This window comes from Bufo gargarizans, chromosome 3 (genome assembly GCF_014858855.1).
Source record: "Bufo gargarizans isolate SCDJY-AF-19 chromosome 3, ASM1485885v1, whole genome shotgun sequence".
NCBI classification, from domain to species: domain Eukaryota; kingdom Metazoa; phylum Chordata; class Amphibia; order Anura; family Bufonidae; genus Bufo; species Bufo gargarizans.
In genome coordinates this window covers 511,279,699-511,295,932 of record NC_058082.1, presented here as the reverse complement: position 1 = coordinate 511,295,932, position 16,234 = coordinate 511,279,699, and the positions used below count along the sequence as shown (strand labels likewise).

General features: G+C 42.2%; 1 protein-coding gene across 1 annotated transcript in view; it reads left to right on the top strand.

Annotated features, from left to right (window-relative positions):
* PTCHD1 (patched domain containing 1) overlaps positions 1–16,234 on the top strand; it is a 222,127-nt gene that overhangs the window by 61,578 nt on the left and 144,315 nt on the right. The gene's annotated exons all lie outside the window — the stretch shown is intronic.

The window sequence follows — 16,234 nt, the reverse complement described above, 5'->3', positions numbered from 1 at the left end:
AAGGCAGATTTTGCTGGACAGTTTTTTTGACACCATGTCCCATTTGAAGCCCCCCTGATGCACCCCTAGAGTAGAAACTCCAAAAAAGTGACCCCATTTTAGAAAGTACGGAATAGGGTGGCAGTATTGTTGGTACTAGTTTAGGGTACATATGATTTTTGGTTGCTCTATATTACACTTTTTGTGCGGCAAGGTAACAAGAAATAGCTTTTTTGGCAAGTTTTTTTTTTGTTATTTACAACATTCATCTGACAGGTTAGATCATGTGGTAATTTTATAGAGCAGGTTGTCACGGACGCGGCGATACCTAATATGTATACAATTTTTTTATTTATGTAAGTTTTATACAATAACAAAACCATAAAAATTGTTTAGTGTCTCCATAGTCTAAGAGCCATCGTTTTTACAGTTTTTGGGCGATTATCTTGAGTAGGGTCTAATTTTTTGCGGGATGAGATGACGGTTTGATTGGCACTATTTTGGGGTGCATATGACTTTTTGATCGCTTGCTATTACACTTTTTGTGACGTAAGATGGCAAAAAATTGCTTTTTTTACAATTTTTTTTTCCTTTTTTTTACGGTGGTCACCTGAGGGGTTAGGTCATGTGATAATTTTATAGAGCCGGTCGATACGGACACGGCGATACCTAATATGTATACTTCATTTTTATTTATAAAAGTTTTACACAATTATTTTATTTTTGAAACAAAAAAAATCATGTTTTAGTGTTTCCATAGTCTAAGAGCCATAGTTTTTTCTGTTTTTGGGCGATTATCTTGAGTAGGGTCTCATTTTTTGCGGGATGAGATGACGGTTTTATTGCTACTATTTTGGCGTACATGCGACTTTTTTGATCACTTTTATTACCTTTTTTGGGAAGTAAGGTGGGCAAAATTTCTATTTTCTCATAGTTTTTATTTTTTTATTTTTATGGCGTTCACCGTGCGGGGAAAGTAACATGACCGTTTTATAGATCAGGTCGTTACGGACGCGGCGATACCTAATATGTGTAGTGTATTTATTTTTATTTTTATTCAGTGATAAATGTTTTTTTATTTTATCTTAACTTTTTTCACTTTTTATTAAAAAAATTGGACCCAGACTCACTTGGTTCTTGAAGATCCAGTGGGTCTGATGTCTGTAAAATACAGTACAGAACCTATATAGGTTTCTGCACTGTATTTTACTTACACTGAACAGATCTATGCTTTCAGCACAGATCTGTTCAGCACCATGGACAGCAGGACGCCTGAGCAGGCGTCCTGTTGCCATGGGAACCTTCCCCGTCTGCCACAACTTCGCAGACGGGGAAGGGTGAGGACGGGGCTTCGGGGGTCTCTCTGGGGGATCCCTCCCTCTCCCATCGGGGGGCTGCAAAGGCACAGCAGCCCCCCGATCGGAGAGGGAGGGAGCTCCTTGCGCTGTTAACCTTTTCCATACAGCGGTCCGTACGGGTATAACCCACTAGACGCCAACGATTATGCAATGGGAGGCGGGCGGGGGACCGCGATCCCGCCTGCCGCACCGCCCACCTCCCGCAACGCCCCCACTGCCTGCGACACCCCCCCTGCACCACCCGCCGCCATCAAATCGTGCAGGGGTGCAGGGGGGGGGGGTGCACAATATTGATTTTAGGCACTCTGAAGTTTCTGATCCCCGCGGTCAGGGACCGCGGGGATCAGAAACTGCAAAAAGCGCAGCAAACCGCAGGTCTGAATTGACCTGCGGTTTGCTGCGATCGCCGACACGGGGGGGTCAAATGACCCCCCCCTGCGTTGTTACAGGATGCCGGCTGAATGATTTCAGCCGGCGTCCCGTTCCGATTAACCCCCGCGGCGCCGGAATGCAGATTTTAAGTCAGGACGTACCGGTACGTCCTCGGTCCTTAAGGACTCGGGAAATAGGGCGTACCGGTACGTCCTCGGTCCTTAAGGGGTTAAAGGGAATGTGTCATCAGAAAATTAACTATTGTTTAAATCATACATAATCTAGTACATGACAACCCTTTTACTATCAAAGCTACAACCAGCCCTGTCCAGAGATCCTTCCATATATTGCTCCAATTGTTCAAGCTGTCATCTTAGGGGGCATATCCTTTTTTAAGGGTTTGTTCTTTCTACTATGGCAGTTGAAGGATAGAACTGAGCATGTGCTTCCGTGTCAGTGAGCAGGACAGAGAAATTAGAAAAAGGGCAAACAGCAGGTGGCGCTATACAGATAGATTTCATTGGATAACTTGTATTATATGCAGTTACAAAAGTATTCAGATCCATTTGCTGGTTTGGAAACTGTATAATATTTATTTTGTGGGACAACTACTTTAAGTAAGGGATTACTGTGATTTTTCATTTTTTTTATATGATTTTATTATATATAACATTTCATGCTCTTTTCAAGAATATCTTTCTATAGCTTAAGGTTGATCTCTCACTTTGTAGAACTTCATAAGATTCTGCCCTAAATATCAGTGAACTTACAGTTTGACAAATAGCTGCAAAGTGATACAAAGAAATGTATTATAAAAAAAACCTGTTAAGCCATTATCACTGATCCATATTTTACAAAATAGGGATATTATACTATATACCAAGCCTGGCTCACATTAGCCTGTGTACTATGCATGAATAGATATTCCAATGACTACCCCCACCCTCCATTCTCCCATTTATAAGCACATAAAACATAAGATAGTTTTCATCCACTAGAAGTTTAGTATTTTTGTTGGCAGCATAAAAGCAAGGGGAATTTGCAATTAGAAATACTGCATATTGTAAAATGTCTTTATTTTACTTTTCTGGGAACTCCAAATTTTGATTAAAAACATGAATACTTGCTTTACTTACTACTGGTAGAATGTTAAGACTACTCCTATCCATATTTAAAAAGGTTCTTTTAAGTAAAACACTGTAAGTAATATTGACTTTATGCATAGAGCTACCCTCTCGGTTTCTTGATGCTACTAATGCTATGCTCCTCAAGGCAACATCAGGCCCCTTTCACACGGGCGAGATTTCCGCGCAGGTGCAATGCGTGAGTTGAACGCATTGCACCGGCACTGAATCCTGACCCATTCAGTTCACATGAGCGGTGATTTTCACACATCACTTGTGCGTTGCGCGAAAATCGCAGCATGTTCTATATTGTGCATTTTCCACGCAACGCAGGCCCTATAGAAGTAAATGGGGCTGCGTGAAAATCGCAAACATCCGCAAGCAAATGCGGATGCGGTGCGATTTTCACGCACGGTTGCTAGGAGACGATCGGGATGGAGACCCGATCATTTTATTATTTTCCCTTATAAAATGGTTATAAGGGAAAATAATAGCATTCTGAATACAGAATGCATAGTATAATAGCGCTGGAGGGGTTTAAAAAAAAATAAAAAAAAATTTAACTCACCTTAATCCACTTGCTCACATAGCCAGCATCTTTTCTGTCTCTTTCTTTGCTGATTAAAGTCAAAGGACCTGTGGTGACGTCACTCCGGTCATCACATGATCCATCACATGATCCATCACCATGGTAAAAGATCATGTGACGGACCATGTTGATGACCAGAGTGACGTTACCACAGCAAAGAAAGAGACAGAAAAGATGCCGGATACGCGAGCAAGTGGATTAAGGTGAGTTAAAAATTTTTATTTTTTAACCCCTCCAGCGCTATTGTTCTATGCATTCTGTATTTAGAATGCTATTATTTTAATAATAAAAATAATACAATCTACAGAACACCGATTCCAAGCCCGAACTTCTGTGAAGAAGTTCGGGTTTTGGTACATAACATGGCGATTTTTCTCACGCGTTTGCAAAACGCATTACAATGTTTTGCACTCGCAAGGAAAAATTGCGCATGTTCCTGCAACGCACCCGCACCTTTTCCCCCAACGCCCGTGTGAAACCAGCCTAAAGAAGGGAGCAGGGATGCAAATTGCATTCTCCTCACTCATGCAAATTCTTTTCCCTGAAAGAAAACGCAAGTCTACACAACTATGAGCTTAGATAATATTTCATAACATTCAGGGGCGTAGCTAAAGGCTCATTGGCCCTGGTGCAAGAGTTCAGCTTGGGCCCCCTCCCTTTCACTCAGCGCTGGTGCACCTAGCTTTTCTGCTGCCCAAGGTAAATATTGAAATGCCCCCCCCTTCCCTCCAGTCCTACTGTTAAAGCAGTTGTCCTCTTTTTACTACTATCCTTAGGATAGGTCATCAATATCAGATCAGCCGGGGTCCTCCGGCACCCCCGACTGTCAGCTGTTTAAAGAGAGGGCAGCGCTCATATGAGAGCTGGTCTCTGTTCTCTTCTCCTGTTCGCCGTAGCATTTGCAGTGATGAGCAGGTAAACTGAGCAGAGAAGGCAGCGCTCATACAAAAAAAAAAAAAAAGCAGACAACCCCTTTAAACTTACTTGGAAAACTTTAAACATACAGTACTTGGAAAGCATTACATACAGTGCTACAGAACATACAGGGTCATACAGTGCCACATACCATTTACATCCAGTGACTGCTCTTCTCTGATGTCAGACCAGACCGCCATGGTAACCTCTTTCAGCCAGACATATTACTTTCCTACTTTTCCATCCTCCTCCTCTCCTTCTCAACACCCCATCCTGCCACCCCCAATACTGTGTCCACTGTGCTCCCCAATACTTTCCTGCAGAAACAGTCCCCCTGAAAATAGTGGTACCACATAGTGTGTCAGTACAAAAACACCCCTTTATATTATGTGCTAGTACAAAAAAATCCCCCCTTCCTTTCAGATCAGACCCCCATATAAAACCCTAAATGAGACTCCCCCCTATCTCAGACCAACCCCCCTTTAGATCTCTATGTCAGACCCCATATAAGACCCCAGTTTTATACCTCAGATCAGACCCCCATTAGACCTCCATGTAAGACTCCAACTCAATATCAGACCTCAGATAAGACCCCCATTAGACCTCCAGACATCATATAAGACCCCCATTGCATTGCATCTTATAAAGGGAAAAATACAGTACCACTGGCAAGGGGGGCCCGGTCGCAACTGGGACCGCTGCGACCCCTATAGTTACGCCAGTGATAACATTTAAGACAGTGATTTCTTTTTATCTCATTTATGTTTGAACTGTATTGTCATTTGTATTATTATTAAGGGCAATACTTTTAAATATGCAGCTTTCAAAATCTCTTACTAATTGTGTATGTTTCTTAGATGTACAAATAACAGATGGGACAGCCTCAACAAATCTGTTGTGTGGGAACATGCACTGTGAGGTCTAGATTATGAGCTAGTTTTGCTCTTTTAGTCTTTTATGAAAACTTTGATATAGAAGTTTTGAAAATAAGTGCAATTAGTGATGGACAAACATCGGCCGGGACGGTTCACGAACGCGAATGCGCTAACGGGATCAAATGTTTGCGAACTGCTCGTTCACGGCAGGCCCCATTGACTTTAATTGCAGCCACCAAATACTTACTAGAAGTGCACAAATAGTCCCACAACATGGACAGTGACATACCAGAGGGGGGATCATTTGCAGAAATTCCCACAAAAAAATATGTATTTTATTCAGGGGCCATTTTTATGTGTCTTAAAGGGAAACTCTCAAAAATGTGCCATGCTGGAGCCTAGACATTTTTTATTTTAGGCCACGGGAGTACAGGCCCAAAAAATTACACATTCACCTAACAGAAAAGAACTTGTGATTATGTGGCTAGAGGTACATTAGGCGGTCACTGGCTGAAAATTTTACTGTAGGCCAGAACAGGCCCCAAAAATTAGGTATTCACCTGACAGAAAAGAACTTGTGATGATGTGGCTGGAGGTACATTAGGAGGTCACTGGCTAAAAATTGAAACATCTCAGCTTGGACGTTGAATAGGTCCTGGGGAGCTTGGGGGGGCGCAGTGGAAGAGGCAGTAACAGTGGAAAAGGAGGAGTCAGCCGAGGAGGAGAAGGAGGATGGAGTAGGAGGAGGAGAAGAGGCAGGCCTGTATGCAATCCTTGCAATTGAAGAGAAAACCAAGCCACTCTAGTTTCGCTAAATGCTTATTTATTGGAAAGCTTTTTTTTATTTTTTTAAACTTTTTTATCCATCTAGAGAATAATATTTAGCCACTGACCAACGTTTCAGTCAACAATAGGCCTTGATCACGGCCTTAGTCATGGTGCTTCTAGTTTGGCTGGATGACGCAATGACTAAGGCCATGATCAAGGTCTATTGTTGACCGAAACGTTGGCCAGTGGCTAAATATTATTCTCTGGGTGGATAAAAAAGTTTAAAAAAATCTAAAAAAGCTTTCCAATAAATAAGCATTTAATGAAACAGCAACTAGAGTGTTGTGGTTTTCTCTTAAATTGCATGAAACTTTGTATAACACTGAGCACTACCTTCACCAGAGGTGTGCCGTTCAACTCTTTTCTCATATTGTATGCAATCCTTGGTGATAACACCAAATCCTCACGGGAGCCAAGGGGTACATGCTTGACAGCCATCAAAAGGTTTACCAAGTCGGCAGTAAAAGTTATGTACCTTCCCTGCCCGTGTTTGCTAGACCAAGTGTCTGTGTTCAGATGCATCTTGGCACTGACACGTGTGTGCCAGAAATACATTCACTTGCCGCCCAACGTGGCCATATATCTCTGGGATGCCCTTCTGGGAGAAATATTTCCTTCCGGGGACCTTCCATTGCGGTATACCGATGTCCACAAATTTTGTAAAGGCCTCCAATTCCACTAGTTTATATGGCAGTAGTTAGCAGGCTAGCAGTTCCGACAAGCCAGCAGTCAGTCATTGAGCAAGAGGGTTTTCCGGCGTCATCAACTTTATACACTTGAACATTTGGCACACTGAAGCCTGCCTTCTGCCAGATGAGCGCAACGACGGCACAGTGGAAGGTAGAGTGGAGGACAAATGGGGGGAGAGAGGAGAAGGAGAAAAGGCAGGACGTGGAGCACCAGAAGTGTGGCTTTGTGGGTTCTGACGGCGTTGCTTCCAGCGGGCTCGTTGATGGGAGGTCAGGTGCCATCATAAGGCGGTCATCCCTAGGTGAGAGTTGGGCCTACCGGTACTTACGCGCTGACAGCATAGGCTGCAGATGGCAACACTATTGTCAGCAGCTAACACGCTAAAAAAAGCCCACACTGTGGAGCCATGTGAAGGCGTCCTGGGAGCGCCAGAAGTGACCGTGCATGGTGGATTGCTCGCTCTAGATACATTTGCAGTCTGCTTTTTGCCTTCTGTGCCCTGCGAGCTCTGCCTGCTTCTCCTCCTACTCCTCTCTCTCTGCTGCTCCATCTCTCCCTCTGACCTCCCCTCCTCTTCCTCTCTTGTGGGCACCCAGGTGACGTCCATCGACACATCATCATCGTCACCTTCACCACCAATAACATTTGAGATCTTGGAGTAGGCAGCAACAGCGGGGACCTCCTTCCTTGGGCTGATCTGGGTACTGTCGTCAGACCGTTGGGTGGCGGCCGTTGCTACCTCCTCTTCCTCATTTGATGTCAAGAATGGCTACGCATTGGTAAGGTTTGGGAATGGATGGGAAAATAATTCCTTTGACTCAAGTGGAGGGGCTATAGTGGTGGTGGTGTATTTGGGGGTGCACACAGCAGAGAGAGAGGAGGGTGCAGCTAAAGAAGATGAGGGGGATGCAGAAGCGGAAGGGTGAGTGAGCCATGCCTTCGCAAATGCCTTCTTCAACCTCCCATTTAGGCTCTGGCCTGGTGCACCCGCCCGACCCTACCACCCTGGCGAAATGGCCTACCTCTTCCTCTGCCTTTTATTTTCAAAATGACCCTGTGCCTAAGTCCCTAGAGAAGAGCAGTATTTGTGGAAGCAGGTATATAACAGGCCTCAATCAATATTTGGTGTAAACAGGTATATCGAACCCCTTAATCAGTATTTTACGGCAGCAGGTATTTCGCAGCTCTCAATCAGTATTTTGTGGAAGCAGGCATATCAAACCTTTTAATAAGTATTTTCTGGAAGCAGGTATATCACAGGCCTCAATAAATATTTGGTGGAAACAGGTATATCGAACCCCTTAATCAGTATTTTGTGGATGCAGGTATATCGCAGCCCTCAATGAGTATTTTGTAGAAGCAGGTATATTGCAGCCCTTAATCAGTATTTTGTGGAAGCAGGAATATCAAACCTCTTAATCAGTATTTTGTGGAAGCAGGTATATCACAGCCCTTAGGGCTCTTTCACACTTGCGTTGTCCGGATCCGTCGTGTACTCCATTTGCCGGAAGTGAACTGAAAGCATTTGAAGACGGATCAGTCTTCAAAATGCGTTCAGTGTTACTATGGCAGCCAGAACGCTATTAAAGTCCTGGTTGCCATAGTAGTAGTGGGGAACGGGGGAGCAGTATACTTACCGTCCGTGCGGCTCCCGGGGCGCTCCAGAATGACATCAGAGCACCCCATGCGCATGGATGACGTGCCAAGCGATCACGTCATCCATGCGCGTGGAGCGCCCTGACGTCACTCTGAAGCGCCCCGGGAGCCGCACGAATGGTAAGTATGCTGCTCCCCCGCTCCCCACTACACTTTACCATGGCAAACAGGACTTTAGCGTCCTGGCAGCCATGGTAACCATTCAGAAAAAGCTAAATGTCGGATCCGGTAATGCGCCAAAACGACGTTTAGCTTAAGGCCGGATGCGGATTAATGCCTTTCAATGGGCATTAATTTCGGATCCGGCCTTGCGGCAAGTGTTCAGGATTTTTGGCCGGAGCAAAAAGCGCAGCATCCTGATAGATCCTGAACGGATTTCTCTCTATTCAGAATGCATGGGGATAATCCTGATCAGGATTCTTCCGGCATAGAGCACCGACGACAGAACTCTATGCCGGAACAGAACAACGCAAGTGTGAAAGAGCCCCTAATCAGTATTTTGCGGAAGCAGGTATTTTGCAGGCCTCAATCAATATTTGGTGGAAACAGGAATATCAAACCCCTTAATCAGTATTTGTGGAAGCAGGTATATTGCAGCCCTCAATCAGTATTTTGTGGAAGCAGGCATATCAAACCCCTTAATCAGTATTTTGTTGAAGCAGGTATATCGCAGCCCTTAATCATTATTTTGTGGAAGCAGGTATATCAAACCCTTTAATCAGTAATTTGTGGAAGCAGGTATATCGCAGGCCTCAATCAATATTTGGTGGAAACAGGTATATCGGACCCCTTAATCAGTATTGTGTGGAAGCAGGTATCTTGCAGGCCTCAATCAATATTTAGTTGAAACAGGTAAATCAAACCCCATAATCAGTATTTTGTGGAAGCAGGTATATTGCAGCCCTTAATCAGCATTTTGTAGCAGCAGGCATATCAAACCCCTTAATCAATATTTCGTGGAAGTAGGTATATCACAGGCCTCAATCAGTATTTTGTGAAAGCAGGCATATCAAACCTCTTAATCAGTATTTTGTGGAAGCAGGTATATCGCAGCCCTCAATCAGTATTTTGTGGAAGCAGGTATATCAATCCCATTAACCAGTATTTTGCTGAAGCAGGTATATCGCAGGCCTCAATCAATATTTGGTTCAAGCAGGTATTTCAAACCCCTTAATCAGTATTTTGTGGAAGCAGGTATATTGCACCCCCCAATTAATATTTGGTGGAAGCAGTAATATTGCACCCCTTAATAAGTATTTTGTGGAAGCAGGTATATCAAGCCCATTAACCAGTATTTTGCTGAAGCAGGTATATCGCAGGCCTCAATCAATATTTGGTTCAAGCAGGTATTTCAAACCCCTTAATCAGTATTTTGTGGAAGCAGGTATATCGCACCCCCCAATTAATATTTGGTGGAAGCAGTAATATTGCACCCCTTAATAAGTATTTTGTGGAAGCAGGTATATCACACCCCTCAACCAATTTTTGGGGGGACAACAGGTATATAACACCCGTTGCAATTAGTTGTTCCAATAGCATTTGTCTCTCTATATAGCTCAATACAAATACATTATAATATACTTTCTATGTTAGAAAGCATATTATAAGTATATCACACCCCTCAGTATTTCACCCTTTTACCAGTTAAAAAGGACTTTTGTGGCTCTATTAGCTAGCGTTTGGTGCCCCTAACAGCCTCTCCCTGCTCCACAAAGCAACCTCTTCCTACACTGGCAAAGCACAGAATGTAAACTGACTGCCAGATCGGGTTCTTTGATAGAGTGGGGGTGTGTCCATGTGCTGAAATGTCTCAATTGGCTGTCCTGTCCCACCTGATGGATGTGTCATGGGTCAAAGTTCGGCACAATGCAAAAGAATATGGCACCGGCGGACATCGCCATATGTTCGCATGTTTGGCGAACCGCAAAGTTTGCCTTGAATCGACTGCTGGGCGAACCGCAAGGCCATCTCTAAGTGTAATATACTTGCTTAGCCCACTTTCTTTTCTCAAGTAAAATTACAGGTTCAAAGCAGAATTCTAAAATGCACTGTATAATATAGTGTAATGAATTGAAGGGGTTTTCCAGGAGTTTAGCACTGTGCTCAGGAGCCTCTGACCCTCTGCACCCCTGCCAATCAGAAGAGGTGCTGCAGCACTCCAGCCCCCACACAAAAAAAGCAAGCACATCACTATATGTTGTATCATGGCTGTGCTTGGTATTACAACCTAGGAACAGTCACTTTAATGGGACTGAGCTTCTAGGAAATAAGTACAGTACCTAGCAAAATTATTCACCCCCCCCCCCCCCTGACTTTTTTTGTGTTTTGGTGCATCACAACCTGGAATTAACATGGAATGTTTGAGGATTTGCATAATTTAATTTACAGAACATGCCAATAACTTTGAAGATTTTTTTTGTTTTTAATGTGAAGCAAAGAACATGCATAACTATTCACCCCCCTAAAGTCAATACTTTGTAGAGCCACCTTTTGGGGCAATCACAGCTCCAATTCGCTTTGGATAAGTTAATATTAGCTTTCCACATCTTACCACTGGGATTTTTGCCCATTCCTCCTTGCAAAACTGCTCTAGTTCCTTCAAGTTGGATGTTTTGTGCTTGTGAACATCAATCTTTAAGTCTTACCACAGATTTTCTATTGGATTGAGAACTGGGCTTTGACTAGGCCATTCCAACAAATTTACGTTTCCCCTTAAACCACTTGAGTGTTGCTTTAGCAGTGTATTTGGGGTCATTGTCCTGCTGGAAGGTGAACCTCTGTCCTAGCCTCAAATAACTAACAGTGGTACAGGTTTTGCTCAAGAATATTCCTGTATTGAGCACCATCCATCTTTGCCTAAACTCTGACCAGTTTACCAGTCCTGGCTGCTTAAAAACATTACCACAGCATGATGCTGCCACCACCATGTTTCACTGTAGGGATGGTGTTTTTTGGGTGATGTGATGTGTTGAGTTTGCGCCAGACATAGCGTCTTCTTTGATGGTTGAAAAGTTAAATTTTAGTCTCATCAGACCAGAGCACCTTCCTCCATACATTTTGGGAGTCTCCCACATGCCTTTTCACAAACTCACAACGTGCCTTTTTGTTTTTTGCTGAAAGTAATGGCTTTCTTCTGGCCACTCTGCCATAAAGCCCAACTCTATGGAGCATACGGCTTATTGTCGTCCTATGTACAGATACTCCAGTCTCTGCTGTGGAACTCTGCAGCTACTCCAGGGTTACCTTAGGTCTCTGTTGCCTGGTCCGTGAGTTTTGGTGGGCGGCCGTCCTTGTCAGGTTTGCTGTTGTACCATGTTCTTTCCATTTGGTTATGATAGATTTGATGGTGCTCCTGGGGATCATCAAAGATTTGGATATTTTTTATAACCTAACCCTGACTTATACTTCTCAACAACATTGTCCCTAACTTGTTTGGAGAGTTTCTTGGTCTTCATGACAGCGTTTGGTTAGTGATGCTTCTTGCTTAGGTGTTGCAGCCTCTGGGGACTTTCAAAAAAGGTGTGTATATGTAATGACAGATCATGTGACACTTAGATTGCACACAGGTGGACATTATTTCACTAATTATGTGACTTCTGAAGGCAATTGGTTGCACCAGAGCTTTTTATGGGCTTCCTAACAAAGGGGGTAAATACATATGCACATGCAAATTTTCTGTTTTCTATTTCTAAACAGTAGTTTTATTTATATTTTTTTTCTCATTTCACTTCACCAACTAAAACTATAGTGTTCTGATCCATCACATAGAATTCAGATTAACAAAACTTTGAACTTAAGACTGTAATGTAACAAAACACAAAAAAAAGGGGGTGAATACTTTTGCAAGGCATTGTATCTGATCACAACTGCTGGGACCCCCACCAATCACGTACTTATCACTTATCCTTTCAATTGGTTATAAGTTATTTGTGGCAGTGACTGCAAGCAACCAGCATTTTATAATTTTAGAAAAGCAGAGCTCCAGACCCTTCAAATATGTATTATGAAAGGAATGAGCACAATTTTTTTTTCACTTATTCAGAAAAAAACACATTCACCTCTGGGCACCATCAATGTAAACCCTGTACTGTCCTTGCTAGAGATGAGTGAAGTATTCCAAAATTTGATTCGGCTGCTTCGCTTTTGCAAAAAATTGCTTCGTGACAAATTACTTCGTCATGAAGCACATTTCTTTGTAAGTAATGGGTGTAATGACAGGTAGCGGCGGCCGTCATTGTATCCCTCAGATGACGAATTCATAGCTGATCACGGCATCTGATAGCAATAGACTGTTAAATGAAAATGAAAACCCAAAAAATCATACCTCATCCATTTGCTTGCGACGGCCCGGCCACCACCATTTGATTGAAGATCTGGGGCAGAATCAGAGTGGTGACGTCATATGTCACTGTGCACAGGATTTTGTGCGAGATTTTCAAGCAAGATGGCAGTGGCCAACCCGTCACGAGCAAATGGATGAGTTAAGTATGATTTTTTATTTTTTTTACACTATTCCTGGTAAAATTGATTCTCTAACATGAAGGAAAAGGAGATTTGGCTCCGTTTTGAATCAAATTTATCCTGAAATTCAGATCGCTAAACACTTTGTGGACTTTGATTCGCTCAACACTAGTCCTTACTAGCAATGTAAAATGTTCCACAACATTTAAATGGTAATATATAGCAAGTTATTTGGTACATCAAGGTTGCAGCTTCATATAATACAAGGATCCATATATTAAAACACATATGCTGTGCAGATGTGGAAAAAAAATGCTTCAAAGTAAGAATCAATTAAGAAAATGCAAAGTGAATGAACATAAGAGAAATCTAAATCCAATTAATATTTGCTGTGACCACCATTTGCCTTCAAAGCAGAATCAATTCTTCAAGGTACACTTCACACAGTTTTTGAAGGAACTGGGCATCAATGTACATATATCTTGAGAACATACAGTGAAATAAGGAGTGTCTTTAGGCAACGGTGAAGTATGGTGGAGATTTTTTGCAAGTTTTGGCTACATTTCAGCAAATGGAGTTTGTGATTTGGTCAAGATTAATGGTGTCAGCAGTGCTGAGAAATGTAGGAAGTAACTTATCCATCAGGTAATACCATCAGAAAGGCATCTTATTGGCTCCTAATTTATTCTGCAGCAGAACAATGACCCCTAACATACAGCCAGTGTAATTAAGAACTATCTTCAAACAGCCCAAACAGAACCCTTATCACAACATCATCACATCGACTCTGTTTGTGATTACAAGAAACTGAAGGATTTGAGCAAGCCTACATCCACAGAAGATCTGGGTTTAGTTCTCCAAGATCCTTGGAACAACCACCCTGTCAAGTTTTTAAAAAAACTGCGTGCAAGTGATCTAGAAAAATGTATGCTGTTTTGAAGGCAACGGGTAGTCACACCAAATATTGATCTGATTTAGGCCTCCTTCACACTTCAGTGTTTGGTCATTGATTTCCATCATTGATTTGTGAGCCAAAATAAAATGCAAGTCAAAACCACAGAAAAGGTGCAAATCTTTTCATTATATATTATGTTTGTGTAGGCTTCACTTCTGGTTTTGGCTCACAAATCACTAATGGAAATCACTGACCAAACACTGAAGTGTGATTGAGGCCTTAGATTTCAGTTTTATTCATTTACTTTGCATTTTGTTAATTGCTAAAAAGTAAACTATTCACACTTCTATTTTTAAAAGCATTCTCACTTTGCTGCATTTTTCTGACTTTTCAACATCTGCCTAAATGTTTGCGCAGGAACAAGGAAACATAGAATGTGTCGGCAGATAAGAACCATTTGGCCCATCTAGTCTGCCCAATATACTGAATACTATAAATAGCCCCTGGCCCTATCTTATATGAAGGATGGCCTTATGCCTATCCCATGCATGCTTAAAACTCCTTCACTGTATTTTCAGCTACCACTTTTTCAGGTAGGCTATTCCATGCATTCACTACTCTCTCAGTAAAGTAATACTTCCTGATAATACTTACTAATATATAGATATATTGTGGGGATTCGCTCTGGTAGTTAGGACTAGCGGATGCAGTATAGAGGCAAAGTACACAGTTCTTGAATCAAACAGCGGTGTTTATTCACACCTTGGTGTATAACAAAATGAAGATAATGTGTATCACAAAACGCAGGTGGCTTGTTGCTTGTTTACACACAAGGAAAGTCTATAAACAATAAAAGTTATCTTTTTTTCTGGGTGTTAATTTGCACCCTGTTAGCAGTTCAGCCTCGTCAAGTTCATAGCCTGGTCGCCTTTAGAGGGACTTGAGTCCTCCAGCACGGCTCAAACCTCAATCCCAGCACAGCCCTCAGTTCATAGCACACAGACTCCTGAGGTCCACTGTCAGAGGGAGGTAAATCCACCACACCTGGCTGTGCTGGGTGGTTTTTTTTGCCTGGCAAAATCCGGCCTGGAACATGGGGAGTAGTCACCCACCCAGCACTTTGACTACTCCCAGTAAGAGCCATCCCGGACAGCCATGATAAATCTCACGGTGTCAATTAGCAATAGCTGCTGCTGACACATAAAATACTGACTCTTACTTGACCGAGGCCAGGAACCTCGGTGACACATACCTTCCATCCACGATGATTCCAGGTACCTTCTTACAATATATATATATATATATATATATATATATATAGTGTGGCAGGTGCAGCACCATGAAGTGCCTTAAAATGGTGCATATATTTCTCTCTTGAGTATCTGTACTCTCACTTTAAGTTATGTAAGCACTTTATGATGATCTCTCTGAGAGGTATGCTGAATTTGGTCGCAATTTGCAGTATGCAGTTAGTAACTATTTTCAGATTGGTTGAGTATGATCTGGTATGGTTGTATGCAATTTGGATTGCAATATGGAATTTGAATGGTTGCAATTGTTTGTATGGTATTTGTAGTTTGCAATTGGTGGAACTGTAAGTAAACACACATATAACTGGTTCATTATACAGTTCTAATCACTATATTAACAGTAGGAACGCTATATAACTGTTTTGTTAGGCTTCTCTCCTCCGGTGTAATGATTCTAGCAGCTCCTGCTAGGGGGATTTCCCACTATGTGTGAGGCTGGCTGTAATTGGTCAAAACTCCTGGGCTGTGTGAGGCTAGCTAGGATTGGTCAAGACAGTTTAACTCAATGCTTTCTGTTGTTTATGCTGTGTCATTGAGCTTACCTCACATCCATATACTGAATCTTAAAGGCATATTATCTTTTCTGCTTCTGTGAACACAATATATAACAGTTTTATGACATCCAAACATGAAGTCACTGTAAATATCTCTGCTTTTGTCTTTAACACACAAACATAGGAACTGTGGAACTGTATTAAGGTTATTTGCAGGTTTAGCTGTATAAACATTTAAGTTATATTAGCAATCTAGGACAGGTCTTAGCTGGCCAGCTACATATAGTATGTTTGTAAAATATATGTCCTAAGATTGGTGGTTATCATTGAATCCGATGCTAAGCTGTCTGAGCTAATCTTGAATAAACACGCAAAATTCCTTTCTCCATATATGCATTCGGAATAAGGGCACATTTCTGTAAGCCAATCTGCCCGATTATTATACCAATGCTTATTCCAAATAATTGCCCTGTCTAAAGACATCAGACATTGAGTCAAAGAATCATTGATGTAACACCCAAAATCATTGTGTATGGGCAGCAGATAACTCCATGTTCAATCTACTCTAATACTTTTAAAAGTGTTCAATACAAATACTATCTTCATAACCTTCTGGTTGCTGAGTAGTCAGTTTGGTTATTGCTATGGTTGTTTGGCTATGGAACTGTATTGTACTTGTATATGAATG